General features: G+C 41.9%; 1 protein-coding gene across 3 annotated transcripts in view; it reads left to right on the top strand.

Annotated features, from left to right (window-relative positions):
• Positions 1-12624, top strand: part of KCNMB2 (potassium calcium-activated channel subfamily M regulatory beta subunit 2) — a 229007-nt gene that overhangs the window by 63449 nt on the left and 152934 nt on the right. The window contains exon 1 of one of the 3 annotated variants that reach the window (XM_043522794.1): positions 10646-10973. The exons of the other annotated variants lie outside the window; for them this stretch is intronic. The gene's annotated coding sequence lies outside the window, so the exon portion shown is untranslated. Of the gene's footprint in view, positions 1-10645; positions 10974-12624 lie in introns of those variants that run through there. 3 annotated transcript variants of the gene reach the window in all.

Here is a 12624-nt window from a genome sequence, read left to right as displayed (position 1 = left end):
TGGCACCTTAGAGACTAACCAATTTATTTGAGCATGAGCTTTCGTGAGCTACAGCTCACTTCATCGGATGCATACAATGAAGTGAGCTGTAGCTCACGAAAGCTCATGCTCAAATAAATTGGTTAGTCTCTAAGGTGCCACAAGTCCTCCTTTTCTTTTTGCGAATACAGACTAACACGGCTCTTACTCTGAAACCTGTCATCAAATATTGGTTTGGGACTTCTGGGTCACCTAACAAGGATCTAAATACAATTGTTTCCTCTCAGACAAGTGGGTCAAAAAGGGAGAGGTGAGGAAAAGGCAGAAGAATGACAGAGAGAACAAAAAGAAAAGGAGTACTTGTGGTACCTTAGAGACTAACAAATTTATTTGAGCATAAGCTTTCGTGAGCTCACTTCATAGGATGCATGCAGTGGAAAATACAGTGGGGGGATTTTATATACACAGAGAACATGAAACAATAGGTGTTACCATACACATTGTAAGGAGAGTGATCAGGTAAGGTGAGCTATTACCAGCAGGAGAGAAAAAAAAAAACCTTTTGTAGTGATAATCAAGGTGGGCCATTTCCAGCAATTGACAAGAACGTGTGAGGAACAGTAGGGGGTGGGAAATAAACATGGGGAAATAGTTTTACTTTGAGGACAATCAGGCAGAAAGTGGAGTGATTAGCAGGTCACCCAGTGGAATACAAATCAGTTGCATGAACACATCTGCTGGGCATTGGGTGTCTCATTAGGCTAAAGACAAAAGAGACTCTTAGACTAAATCCAAACCTGGGTGCCTTCCACCATCAATGCATGGAATTCTTTTGGACATGGATAACTTCTGTTGGTGTTAATGAGAGTTACATATGTAATTCCCTCTCCCCTACCCTCTATAGAACATAGACCACTAACATTTGCAACCAGGTTAGCCTAAACTCTCCATGCAATTCCTCATATTTACTGTAGTTTATCACTATTCACCCATCACACCACGGCTTTGTCTTCACTGTGAAAAACTGGTGTGTTTTACCATAGAATAACTAATGCATGTGAGCTAGCCTGCTATGAAACCGTAGTGGAGACAAGGCACTGTAGCTTTACCATGAGGCAAACTAGGCATGATCAGCCACCGGGGTGGGGGAAGAGGGAGGTTGTAGGACTAGCCCCTGAAGGGAACCAGATCCCAGCCTACCTGTGACAGGCTCCACCAAAGGAAATGAGCCAACCCAAGTCCACCTGTGCATAGTTAACAGCCTAAGTACCTGGAAGGCAGTTAGTTGAGTAAGGAGCACCTGGGTCCAATAAACAATTAGGAGACCTCAGTTGGTACAAAGCTCTAGAGGAGAAAGGAAGTTCTAGAGGAAGGGGAGGGTGTAGGGAGCTTGAACTAGGAAAAAAAAGCTCTCAAGGCCTGGGAGAGCCCCAGAACAAACCAGGAGAAGGGTGTATTACTCTCCAGATGGCGGAGAAGACTTTCTGCAGAAGGAGCTGTGGCTGGAACCTTGAGACTTTTGGTTTGGGGTGTTTAAGTTTTATCTGGGCTCTGAGGTAAAAGCCTTTTAAACCCTCTATAAATTCTCCTTTCAGAAGGGTTTATGAAAGGGAGAGAGATAATGCTGTAAAATACAGTGCATTGCTTCTCCTTGGCTGGGCTTAGTGACCTCCTTGTTATCTCATTAAGGAGGGGAAACTGAGTCAGGTCACAGCAGCGTCACACAGATGTGCTTCGGAAGGGATAGTGTCCCATTTGCCGTGGATGTAATTGTACCTGGCTACCTCCTGGTAAAAACTACAGATGCATTGTCTCCTCTAGGATTTTACAGTGGGAGAGCTAATGTGCATTAGTTACCTTGTTGTAATCTTAAAAAAACAAAGATTTCTGGCAGTGAAGGCATAGCTATAAAACAATGTATGTGTTTTAAAGTTCAATTATGTTTGTTAGTTTCCTGTGATATTCAAATGTGAGTTCAGGATCATGTTCTAGTTTCAACATTCATAGAAATTGAACCTAAACTTCCGCCATGCAAAGGAGTTTGTTGCAACATTAGGCCACACCATTAGAATGTAAATGTTACTACACAATGAAGCCAGCCCAGGAAAGCCTATATTCTAGGAATGGAACATAGAGAGGCACAATGCCAGTCAGTTCTGCCCTTGCTTTATAGATGGACAGCTATGGATGGACAGACCTCTCTCTCAGCTGTGGGTGTTCAGTTTGATACTGAAGTAATGTATATGTTATCACCACAGGGTTCCTGCAAGACTCTTGTGCCTCCCTCTGTGGTCAGATCACTCTTGTCAGCGATACTCTATTATTATTGAGGTAGCACCTAGGAATCTCAGCCATGCACCAATGTGCTAGTTGCTGTAAAAATATATGACAAAAAGACAGTCCCTGCCTGAAAGAGGTTACAATCCAGGTATGCCCATGAAAGTCTCCTGGAAAGTTTGCTCTTCTAGCCAGGTGTCATGATCATTTGAGTCTGCTAAAGCTCATGCTCTTGATGTTCAAGTTTCGCCTGAAAGACTCAAACTGAGCTTGTTCAAATAAACTCAGATAATTTTTTGAACTTTTTGTCCTGCTTTCAGTAATATCCCATACAGAAATGGAAAATTAAACCCTAAATGAGTAGAGATGGGACCAAACCACCACGGTGAGATTTTCATCCAGAGTCAAACTTCTTCAAAATTTGGGGGTGTCTGAACGTGGGATTTCAGGTTAGTCAATCACAGGAATAGGTGCAAGACAAAACATTCAGTTCTGGATTTAGGTTCAAGTTTCTCAAAATCCAGATTGGGATTAGGTTTGGACCAGTCTCCTTTAAGTCTCCCACTGGCTATTTACATCTAGTTCTCTTTTACAATTAATTTCACACTCTTGATACAGCATGCAGTGTACTTTCAATGCATGTAACATCTGTAGCTACTTTATATACTGTCAGTCTCAGTTGTTGAACAGATCCAAGCTTGACTGGCCATCGGTAGATTATTTCTGCACTCTTTCATAGCTGATTCACACCAGGCCATCTACTGGATTACTGAAAAGCTCCCCACTGCAGATTCAGATGTGGATACCCTTTCAAAGTGACGCAGCATTGGAATGGAAAAAATAGTTTACTAATAAATATACAACTTCAAACCAAATTCCTATGGCTCCTAGATAATTTTGTCCCTGCTGGAGGAGAAGAGGTTACTGTGTGCATAACCTGCAACATTAATTATATTGTGTACTTCCATATGCAATTAGCATATGTATCTGTATCATATATAACTAGAAAGTGTAACTATCAAATTTTCCTTATAATTAGGATGACTCATAATGAAATTATGCATAAATTGTTTCATTCATTACACTGTTTAACTGAAAGCATGCAAACTACAAATCCTCTGAATTCCTTATCTCCATCTTTCTTAAACCATTTCCCAAGCTAATATTGGTCAAAAATTAATATTGATCAAAGAAAGAAGAGTCAAAAACCAATTTACATTGGTGCATTCCCATTGTATCTCAATAAGGTTACTTGCAAGATGCTGAGTAACTTGCACTCCCATTAAAATCAATGTGACTTTACTGATGGTACTAAACTAAGAGCACACGTAAGCAATTATTGGAGGGGCGGGCAGCATTCAGAAAGCATATGCATTACCTAGGGACATAGGAATTGTCAAGATCTGTGGTCCATCTAATCCATCTCTTTAATATGTATTCTCAAGAAGGAGAAACAAGAGCTAATTATTTCTAATTAAGGAGTTGTTGATTTTTTAAATAATTTTGTAGCAACAAAAAATGTTAATAGTGTATTGAGATTGTTCCTTTCATCTTTAGGGCCCTGGGGATGAGTTTAGGAGTCTTGGCTCTCCATGGAGGCACCCAACATAAGAAGACTTATTTGCAGTCCCACATCCTTTTCATTCCCTTCTGCCTCCTCCCCAGCAGGAGCTCCTCCTCATGTCTGCTCTCTCACTCTGTGACCAAAGGAGATCCTACTCACCTCATTACGACTCCCCTAACCACCTACCACCAGGAGAATCCCCCAGGCCCCATGAGTTAGAGGTATCTCCCAACTTCACTTTCCACCTGCGTGTCAGATCAGCCTCCACACATAGGCCCACTCTTGGCTTTTTTCCACTTGTTCACCCCTATCTTAACTTGGCAATGTGTGCCACTTCCTCTTACTGGCCCCTGATCCCAAAGAGTAGTCAGGAACCAGCACACAATAAGAAGATAGCCCTGGTCATGGGGCCGGGGGTTTCTCTATGGTGGAGGCAGGGGAGGAAATGACTCTTTCTAAAGAATCCTTTGAAGGGCTTGTCTACACAAATGATTCACAGCCAGGCCCTGGACAATATCTACCAAACTTCTGAATAGTAATTACAGTATTAACTCCTAGGTAGGTTGTTTGGGTGCCATCCACTCTGAACAGGTTCCTGGATAGTTCATGATGTTTCTCTGCAGACAATCAGCCAAGGAAGTGTCTCTGTGTCTTCCATCTGAATCTGCCTAATGTCTCTAGAGCTGTTATCACATCCCATATACAAATCATCTGTACATTGAGCCTTTAATGAATCAGGAATATATTGCTCAGGACAAGGAGCTCTTTTTTTCCTTAAGGTGAATTTAGTGCTCATGAAAGACGCTGGATGGACAGCACAAAAGGAAGTTCTTAAATTATCCATTAAACAGGTATTGCACTGGCACTCGCTGCTCTTCATTCTGAACTCCATAAGGAGAAATCTGTGCTGTCTCTCAGTTCAGTCTTTGGGTATTACCTTAGTATTGATTTTCATGATATCTCTAGTCTTATTATTAAAAAGAAATTGGTTTACTTGCATCCTCAACTGTTATAAGTTATGAAATGGCTTGCCCTCTTCTGAAAGGTTTGTTTGTGATCACCACAACCAGTGCCAGACAAGCCTGTAGGACCACTTCCCTCTTGGCATTTCTGATTCCAATGCTGTGCCCTCAATGAACAGCTGTCACAGTTCCAACATGTGCATTTAAATCTGCTCTGATCATTACTTGCTCATTGGGTGGTTGTTTCCAGTAAGCCACAGCAACTTACCAAAACCTCCTCTTTTACTTTTTGATCCTCTCCCAACTGTGGTGATTACTCACTTAATAGATGTACTGTTGCCTACTCCCAACACAATTTAACACTTGTCAGTCAGTCCAACCTTCTAGTAACCTCTATCTCATGCTTCTACATGGTTCTATCCAGAATACCTCCAACGTCATTTCAGGAGGTTGAACTCCCCGATAAAGAGATTTTGTTACTCTCCACCAGCATAGCTTTACAACTTGGCTTTACGATTTTCCATCTGGTCTCCTGAACACAAGCTATATTTACTATTCTCCTCTTTAAGACCTCACATAGCTCCAAACTTCTTTCCATCAGTGTTCCTACGTTACAGCTTGCAAATCTCAATTTATTCACTCGTTTAAGAATGGGAATGAAAGATGAGAATGAAAAAAAAGCTTAAAACAAAAAGTAATCCATAAACTTCCTGGCTACACACAGGGACGTATAGAGGACAACTAGTTCAAACTAAAGCAACTTTGCTAAAAACAGCACATGAAGTCCTAGGATTGATGAAACTAGTACTGAAGAGGATAAGAAGGGCAACTTGGGAGTGGAATGCAGGAGTTAAATAATCTGTTGGGAAACTTGAAGACTGATAAAATGGCATACATGGAGGCCAAAAGAAGAGTTGCAACAACTAAAAGTAGTGCCTGTGACAAGCTATATAACCAATTAGAAAGACATGAGGTACAGTAGACCAACTATAGACTTGCCAAGGCAAGTGAGACAATGCCAACAAATTTGCTTACATTGGAAATGAAGATAGTATATTGCCAATAAATGGTGAATCAATTAACAATGTTTAGGGTGATTATTTTGAAAGAGAGATGAATGAGGAGAACCCAGGGAAGGAATTAAAAACATGTAAGACAAACCAGGGCATGATAGATTATGTATAGGAGAAGGAAGCTGCGGGGGCTCTTAGGAAAAATGAAAAATGAGAAAGCACCTGGACCAGATGAAGTCATTGGGAATGGAAGGCATCAAGTATTTTACAGGTTTGTTCAGTGACAGTCTTAAGACAGAAAAAATCCTGGATGAATGGCATAAAAGCTTTGTAGTGCCTATTTTTAAGCATAAAATAGACATTACACCATGTGCTAATTATCATTCAATTAAGCTAATATCACATGCTGTGAAAGTGTAGGAGAAGATTATTGAAAAGCATCTGCATGGAATGGTGGAGATTTGGAAGGGTCATTTTGGATACATACCAGGAAGGAGAAGTTGATGCCATATTTGTGCTACAAATCTTCAAGGCAAATTTGGAGAAAAGAGGTATGGTCTTTGTGAACCTGGGAAAAGCATATATAATCGTGTACCAAGATGAGATTAAGAGAGGACATGAAAGCAGTCTTCAACTACTTGAAAGGCTCCCATAAAAAAGATGGAGAAAAGTTGGTCTCTCTTGCTGGAGGACAGGACAAGAGGCAATGGGTTCAAACTACAGCATAGCAGATTTAGATTATATCTCAAGAAAAACTTCCTACTATAAGAACAGTAGAGCAATAGAACAGATTGCCAAGAAAGGTTGTGGAAGTTCCTTCACTGGAGGTTTTCAAAAGGAGGCTGGATAGTCATCTGTCTTGAATGGTTAGACACAACAAATCCTGCATCTTGGCAGGGTTTGAGACTAGATGACCCTTGTGGTCCATTCTAACGAGTTTGGTGGAGTTTGTAACAGAGAAGTGTGCCAGAAGAATTTGTCTGTCTTATCCAGGAGATATGTATGCTGGAGACTCTACCATAGAGAAAATTCAATGGGGGCTACAATAGAGAACTTCCAGTAAGCACTGACCTGCATCAGGAGTCAGCACTGAGCCTGTTTTTTGCCTACAGCCCTCATAGATATGATACATGAGAATATACAAAGGAAGCCACCTTGAAACATGCTGTTCAGGGAAGACTTAGTGATATGTGAAGAAGATTATGAGATCCTGCCAGTCAACCTGGAACAGTGGCAACATAGTTGTGTGCAGGCTGAACTTAGAGGGTATGTCTACACTGCACACTAAGCCCAAGCACTGACTCAAGTTGAAGCCCAAACCCCACTTCCATCCACACACACATCAGTCTGTCTCGGGTCTGTAAGCAATCAGGACCCAGGTCACAGGATCCTGCTAGGGGGTGGAGGGTCAGGGCCCAAGTTCTGCTGTAACTTAGGTCCAAACCCTGTCATTTTGCAGAGTGGATGCAAATCAAACTACAGGCCTGAGTCAGAAGGTCTGCATAATGCAGGATGACAGGTTTCAGAGTAACAGCTGTGTTAGTCTGTATTCGCAAAAAGAAAAGGAGTACTTGTGGCACCGTAGAGACTAACCAACTTATTTCAGCATAAGCTTTCGTGAGCTACAGCTCACTTCATCGGATGCATCGGATGTATGCATCCGATGAAGTGAGCTGTAGCTCACGAAAGCTTATGCTCAAATAAATTGGTTAGTCTCTAAGGTGCCACAAGTACTCCTTTTCATAATGCAGGATGGAGGCATTAGCACAGCTGTGAGATATGAGTCCAGTAAATGTAAACCCAGAGTTACAATGCAGTGTGGACGTTCAAGCACAGGCTTGGAAACACTGAGCCCCCAAGCTTGAGTGTGCAGTGTAGACATACTGTCAGGAATCAGGACTTGAGCAGAGCCAGTCGGTAAGCAGGGTATGTTGTTTCTGGTCTTGAATCCAAACCTGGAGGTCCCCAGACAGCTGCCACATCCTGGCCTCCACCTAATGGCTTCTGAAACCTGATGGGCTGGAAGCTACTAGGGTTATTGCCCCAGTCAAGCACCACCCATGGGAGCTCTGACTGGAGGATTGCCCAGCTCCACCAATTGGTCCAGCAAGGCTATTTAAGTCAGGAGGAGGAACAGGAAGTTTGTCTGAGCAAAAAGGTGGTTTCCTGTTGTGGCTGCATTGATACCTGCTTATGCCTGCCTCCTGCACCCAGCCGTGTTCCGGCAATGCTCCTGGCTACTGCCTTGCCCCTGCCTTTGCTCCTGTTCCAATTATGCTCCTGCTCTGTGCTTGATTCTTGCTTTTCCTCCTGCCCTTACACCTCGCCTTCAATCCTCAGTGACCAGTCCTGGCTCTGACCCCAGCCCATGACTTCTGTCCCTGACTCCAGCTTGACCCTTGGCTCTGCCATTTAGCATCTGACCTTAGCTCTGACCCTCAGCTTGCTGAATGCCTGCTCCACCCACTAGACTTGACTCCCGCTCTGAATACTAGGGCAGACTACCTATATCTTGGTCCCTAACACAGGGTCAGTCTCTGGGCATCCTAATGAGTGCAGCTGGCCTGTAGTAGGCTGCTTGCTTGGTTGGAAGGGTCAGCAGACTGGCTTTTAATCCCAGCAGCAGCAGTGCCTCCAGTTTGACAGTGAACCATTGAGTACAGTTTTTCAACCAGCTATGTACCTACTTTATAGCAAGTTCGCTTATGAGAATATCAAGTGGGCTATGTCAAAAGCCTTACTAAAATCAAGATATATCATGCCATGAGCTTCTCCCCCCTCCCGCTTCCCCCCTCCACCCCCCCCCCACGAGGCCAGTAACCCTGTCAAAGAAGGATATTAGGTTGGTTTGGCATGATTTGTTCTTGACAAATCCATGTTGGCTATTCCTTATCATCCTGTTATCCTCCAGGTGCTTACAAATGGATTGTTTAATAATTTGTTCCAGTACATTTCCAGGTATCGAAGATAGGCTAGTCTATAATTCCCTGTGTCCTTTGTTCCCCCCCTTTTTTAAAGATAAATACTATGTTTGCCCTTCTCCAGTCCTCTGGCACTTCACCCATCCTCCATGAATTCTCATGATGATATACAATGAGGGGGTTGTTTAAGACCCTAGATTAATTAGATGGATATTGGACCAAATTCTGCACTCCAGCAATCTGGAGTAACTCCATCAATTTCAGTACATTTATACGGGTGCAAATCAGCTCAGAATTTCACCCAGTGTATGCTTGAAAGGCCAGCCTTTGCAGGGAGAAAATAATTCACCTCTAAATTCGCACCCAGTCCTGGGCTGTCTGGCAAAACTCTCAGCAAAGTAGGCAACTGGTCCTAAATGTGGTAGTGGCTTTTGCAGCATGGACAGGTGCTCCCTAGGAATTGGACTGAATCTACCTATTGGTTTAACATAGGCCCATAATCTCCTCTCCAGCAGTGTTGAGCTTCAGCTATACAGAAGTGACTCACTAGTCCAAATTCAAACCAATGACGCTAAAGGAAAAGTTTCACATCCCATAACCAATCCCCTGTCCCATCTAGTACCCATTAATGATAAAAACTAATACACATTTTCCCTTTGTTACTGGTTTATTAACCTCTTCATTGCTGATTTTTTTTTTCAGGAATGGACGGGGACAGGGGGTGGTTATGCCATCAAATCCCACATCTTAATAGAGTTGAATCTATTTTTTAACTATCGCTACATTGATCCGCCTTGCTCCCTAATTGCTCAGCTCATGATTCATTTCCCTGCTTGCTCACTGTGATTTTTTTTCATTGTCAATTAATGCTTGTGAAATGTCCTGGATTGAGAGCCCTGGACACTGTAGTCCACTTGTTAATCATTGAACAGTACATTGTGGACACCAGAAGTAGTAGCTTCCCCACCCATTTCTACCAGTCAGTTTCGGCATTGATCTGCACGTTCAGTCCTCTGGCCTCTCGACTGCTACTACCAGCAAAGATGTTTCTGTGCTGGTGGCTTTTGAAAAGTGGATGTTTATTCACACAGAACCGGACCAGCAACACTAAAGAGCCAACTTGGATCTTTACTGACCTGGGCTGATATTGAACCAGTCACCTAGGAGTGAAAGGCTCCAGAGTCGAATATTCTAAATTTAATTCTAACGTTTGAGATTTCAGATTTATATTTACACATAAATCATATCTAAAACAGATGTAGGAAAGAACCCTCCCAAAACCCCAACTTTTCCACAAACCATTGAGGCTGTAAAGACCATAAGGGCACTCTGTTTATTCTGCTCATTATCACTGTTTGTTCTGTAGTGTAGCAACTAGTGCATTAAGACTGTAAAGTGAGATGCTGCTATCTGTGAATCATATTCTAATTTTGGTTAAACCTCACAAACACCTATGGCACTAAATAAGCGATTGAAAATAAGATAGTGTAGACGCTTCATCCTTAATGACTTAATACTGCATGTGCCTTAGTTAACATTGGGAAGTTTCAGATTTTGATCAATACTTTCACTAACTCTGTACAGGTTTCAGAGTAACAGCCGTGTTAGTCTGTATTCTTTTTACTAACTCTGTAGCAGAGGGTTGGGGTGGATAGGGATTTTGTGGCATGAAGATTAATCTTTTCATTTACATTAGTCCTGGGAGCTACCGCACGTTCCATTCCAAGGAGTGAATTTCTCTTTAGTTTCAAAATAATGTGTGAAACTCCTTTCTGCAGAAACGGTACCCTTAGTAAGTTTAAGGATGTCTGATTTTTTTCTCCTCTAACGTGAGGATTTAAAAGCAGTGGGGGAAAGGCGTTAGACCTATCACTGCATTTCTAACAGACATCCTGCTACGGCATTTAATGAAAACAGAAATAGCATGCCTATGATAGGTTAATAAATCCTACCTAATGCATGCTTTAAAACACTATGAAACAGCCTTAGCAGAGCTTCAGATAACTAATTTCAAGCATGGCTGTCTAGTGTGCCTGTCATTCCTATTGTCCTTCCAAACTATTTCAGACATTTTGAGCAGGGAGTCTTAAGCTATGAGTTAGCAGGGGTTGTGACATTAATGGTCCAAAAAGGCTCAAGCACCAGGAGGTAAGGATGACAGCCTTTAACAACTGGTGGCAGTTTGGAGGATTCCACTGGATCTCTGTTTGCTAATAATTAGGCTTTGCTCCTGAGGAAGATGTGACAACTACCAGAGGTAGGATTTGCATGTAAAACAAAGGAGTCTGTTGCTGTTTGAGGCTTATTGTTTATGCTTTGCTCTGTGGGTTTCCAAATGCAGCCAGGTGCACAGCGAGAAGCAGTAAGCAGAGAGGGGGTGGGGATGGGGGTAAGGGAAGCCAGGCTGCTTATAATAAAAATACCGTTGGTAGGACTATGTTTTATGGCAGAAATGCCTTGAGGACAAACTGGTTCGAATCTCATAGCCTGCTGAGTGTGCATTCCACGTTGCTTTTCCCATGGAGTACGATGCATAGAGGTCATGAAGAAAACACTTTACCTCTTATCTACCATGCCAGCTAGGTTGTTTCTAAGGTTGGGTTGGGAGTTGGGGGGGGGGTCCTAAAATAGGAGGGGGAAGATGTGACAGACTTGAAACCTGTTAGATAAGGAATATATGCTATTAACATGTAAAATGTGCCTTGAGTGTCCCTGCTGTCATGTGAAAAGGGGAAGTGAAGCATTAAGGGGTGATTTCCCTGATTCAGAACTATTTAAAATATAACCTATTGCCATGGACAGCATAATGTGTCCATCCGTTTTGCATAATGAAAGCCTCAGCTGCACTGTTTACATTTAATTGTTTTGCTAGACAAGAACTCTAGTTTCAGACAGGAAAGGTTCTCTGCCTCTTCCCGCCCCCACCCCGCAAGGGTTGTAGCTAGAGATGTAAACGATGTTTAGTTAGTTAGATGTTGAATGATTTGGGAGGGGGCAGTGGGGGACATTCAAAATAAGCAACATCAAAAGAAATATTCTCCTTGAAAGGGCTTTTTTTCTTTTAGAGAGAGAGAGAGAGAGAGCGTCCAGAGGAATATGAGGTGCTATGCAAAGTTATAAGCCTTTTACACTTCATTATGTGCTTGGTTTAGCATAACTAGACAGGGAAATGTCAGAAAATCACAGGCTGGGATTTTTGAGGCAAAACAAGGCAATGTGGATTATGCATCTTCCTTGTCTGGAGACAGGTTCCAAGTTTGGGTATTTGTCATTGTATATGACCCTCACCAAGATAAGTAGCAGGAACTTAATGAATGAATGAATGAATATCTTATGTACATGCATATGCAGCATCATTATCATTGGACCTTTCAGTGTGTTTGATCTGAAGATATTGCTTCCTATTTTGATAAATTACTCTTGCTGATGCATTAAAGTTTCATATCCAGACAATAATGCAGAGACTTTGGGATCAGCAGTAGCTAGTGACAAGAGATATTCTGTTTGTGGAAATGTTTCTCAAGGGGCTTTTAAAAAATGCACTTAAAGGAACGGAGAGTCGCATTTTGCAGTGAAAGGTACAGTACCACTTGCTCTGCTAAATAATAAAATTAGGGTTATGATACTGCTTTAAATCTACTGTAATGTGGTTGTCGTTGGATGTACTTTACAGTCCTGTTGTCAAAAGTTCACAACTCAGAGAACTGATTGTTTTCATTAAATCTTCATTACGAGAAAAAGTTCAGTGTATCAGGAATTTACCAAAATAATTTGCTTTCAGTCATCATATCAAATGTTTCCTTTAAGGAGAATTTCATTACATTAGAGTACATTATAAGTGGGTCATGATGCAATTCATTTGATAGTGATTTTCAGGTGACATTTTAGTGACAAAAGTATTAAACTTG

The sequence above is a fragment of the Chelonia mydas genome, chromosome 9 (genome assembly GCF_015237465.2).
Source record: "Chelonia mydas isolate rCheMyd1 chromosome 9, rCheMyd1.pri.v2, whole genome shotgun sequence".
Taxonomy (NCBI): domain Eukaryota; kingdom Metazoa; phylum Chordata; order Testudines; family Cheloniidae; genus Chelonia; species Chelonia mydas.
This window is presented reverse-complemented; position numbering and strand designations above follow the sequence as displayed.